The following is a 3,067-nucleotide window of genomic DNA, read 5'->3' as shown; positions in this document are numbered from 1 at the left end:
TATAGGATCTAGCCGCTCGCACCACGATAAAAAACGTGGAATGTTTTCTGGATCGGACATAGCGTTTTTTCCCGATCGTAAAGCATCCTTCAATCTTTTTAGCGCGTGATTTCGCCTAGTTGTATAAACATTTACGCTAACACTCATGATTCTAAGTTAAAATAAGTGAAAATGATTTATAAGTTGCTAATGCTAAATGCTAAATGCTACTGCTAAAAATTATTGTTTGCTTTGCGGGACAGTACACGCGCTTATTATTGACGCGCGAAGAAGGTAGTTTAAAAGTTTTGATGCAAATAAAAAAAGAGTATGACGAAAAGGCTCACAGAGATTTATGTAAATGAATGTTGTTAATGTTTTTATGATGATTATAGGTTAATAATATATTATATATAAATATAAATTAATGATATGATATGATACGATGAGAATTTAATCGTTAACCAATGCAGGTTTATTTTCATCGACAACGTGTCGCGAAAGGGCAAAATGTCCGAATATATTAATTATCCGGTTCGCAAGATAGACCAAATGTTGGATGCTCGATACCTTCGACCTCGGGACTGTAAAACAAGGCCTGCCCTTTCGCGATACGCGTGTTCGAAGAAAACAGGGAACGTTTGATTTTAGGTAAACTAATTGACGTTATGGTTTTGAGTGTCAATCCTGGAATTAATGAAAGGAGTAAGGACTTACGGTTTCCTCCCTTTGGCACTGGTCCAGAAAGACACCGTTATCGTTTGCACTGGTCACTTTGCACGTTTTTGTATGTTGGTGATTCGAAATCACTGTCACGCTCGCGGTACGGTTTTCGTTGTTGTTCGCGTTGCTTTCTTGACTCGCCGCCAGGGAGAAGTAGGTATATTGGGATTCAAAACAAGGACCACCGGAATCAAAGGAAGGAATGGCTTGACACTTGAATAAAAGAAAATGAATCCGAAACAATAGTTTTTAAAATGACGAACCCATTTTGATCATGCAGTCTTAATCTCGCGCTATGTTTTATTGTTTTACCTTATTTCGTATTTATTTTGGTTGCTTCAAAAGAGACTTTTGGGTGTTAATGGGTTAAAATAAAATATTATTTTGCTTTCGCATTCAACATTTTCTTTACATACTTCGGCACTGGGTTACAAATTATTCCAAAATAATAATATGCATTTTGCGTGCTAAGAGTGGGTTATTTAATATAATAACATAAGAGACGGCGCTAAGCAAACTTACCAAAATCACGATTCTTTTGAAGTTGTATACAGTAGCCTTATTTTGTAACTAATTCGTTTCGTAAATTCATTCGTATTGTATGAGAGGAAACGAGAGCGAAGTATGACTTTGATTGCGTTAGTGTAAGATGGATATATGACGAACGAACGAACGAACTTGCAAAATGAAATTGTTATAGAATAAGCTTGCTGTTCACATATTAAAAACACTAGTAATTTTCTTCCAAATTAAGTGTTGAACTTAAATTGTGAACGTTTAGCTCAAAGTTGTGGTAAACGCGGGACGCAAAGATCTTTATTTCTCTGAAAACCACACGTAAATCAGTTAAGCTGTTTAGGAGGAGTACGGTGACATCACTCGTACAGAGGAATTATATTTATTTTTATTTTTATTTTATTTATTTGGATAACCAACAGCTATAATTATCTTTTATATATATTACAAAACAAATAACAAATAAGCCAATTACAGGTTTTCACAAGTAGCATCACAGTGAGTCAAAAAAGATTCTCGAACATAAAATGAATAGTAATTAAATGTCAATTCAAAAGAAAAGAAAAAATCCTACGAATTATTTCGAAAGCAAACGCCGTACGTCATTAAGATTGTTTGCAAATAAATCTATATTAAATGATTTTTTTATTACATTAAAATTATTAAAAGTTCGCCATAAATATGAATTTTGCCTATAATTAGATGAAACAAGAGGTATGTGGAGAAGAGGGTTATTTCTTAAAACTTTGGAAGGAACATTGATAGAAAGTTTGCATAGTAGTTCAGGACAGTCAATTGAACCAGAGGCAATTTTAAGTAAATAAATTATTTCCGCTATTTCCAGACGTTTTTGCAGAGTGGGGTGTTTTTTACATACATGAATATACTGGTCGGATTTAAACTTAAGTTTCAACCGGAAACATATGAACTTTATGATTTTTTTTTAAATATTTTCAATGCGTGATATCTGCACATTGTACATAGGATTCCATATTTGTGATGCATATTCTAAGTTACTTCGCACTAATGTACAGTAAAGGATTTTATAAGATACAATAAAAATACATAAAAGGGCGGGCATTTTGCCTTTCTTCCTGACTACCCAAAACGTTCAGTTTGAGAAAATTACAAGTACTACATGAACATATTGAATCTTACGATTTTAAACTAAATTAAAAACAAAGATTAATTTTTAAAAAATTTACACTATACTATGAAGAGAGTAGAGAGAATGGGAAGGAAAGAAGAAGGATAAAAGAACAACTTAAATATTCAGATAGTGACATTTCAATCTTGACTTAAATGTAAATATAGAAGTAGCGTCTCTAACATTAGTCGGCAATTGCTTAATACAATATTTGTGTGTAACCAATTACCGACTTTTCAATGATGGGTAATTCAGAATACCCGAAACTATTTGTGTTATAATATATTAAACTCTCATTTGTGGTCAAAATTACAAAGTGTTTCGTTTTAAATAAATTGAAAATGTTTTTCTACAAAGTAAATTCTGAAACAACAAATAATATAGCGTGCAGTTAGTATTGCATGTTGATGTTGGTGTAATTAGTGCCCTGGCAAAGAAGGGGACACGTCTCGAAACCGATAGACATAGAAAAGTCGTTAAGTGGTTATATTCAATTATAAACTAACAGAATATAATTTTAATTTTAATAACTCTCTGAAAAGTGAAATCCAACCTTGTCTTAAAACATTTTAATATAAATAAAATGTTGTTGAATTATCTCGCCTTATCCTATAAAAGATCTGATCTTTTCCCTAGAAAAAAATATTACCTTTTTCCATTATACTCACTCCTTTCTCTTCGTACAGCCAACAACAGGTCATA

This window comes from Micrasema longulum, unplaced genomic scaffold (genome assembly GCF_059751315.1).
Source record: "Micrasema longulum isolate JH-2025_06_02 unplaced genomic scaffold, ASM5975131v1 h1tg000131l, whole genome shotgun sequence".
Lineage (NCBI taxonomy): Eukaryota > Metazoa > Arthropoda > Insecta > Trichoptera > Brachycentridae > Micrasema > Micrasema longulum.
Note: the sequence above shows the minus strand (reverse complement) of the source record.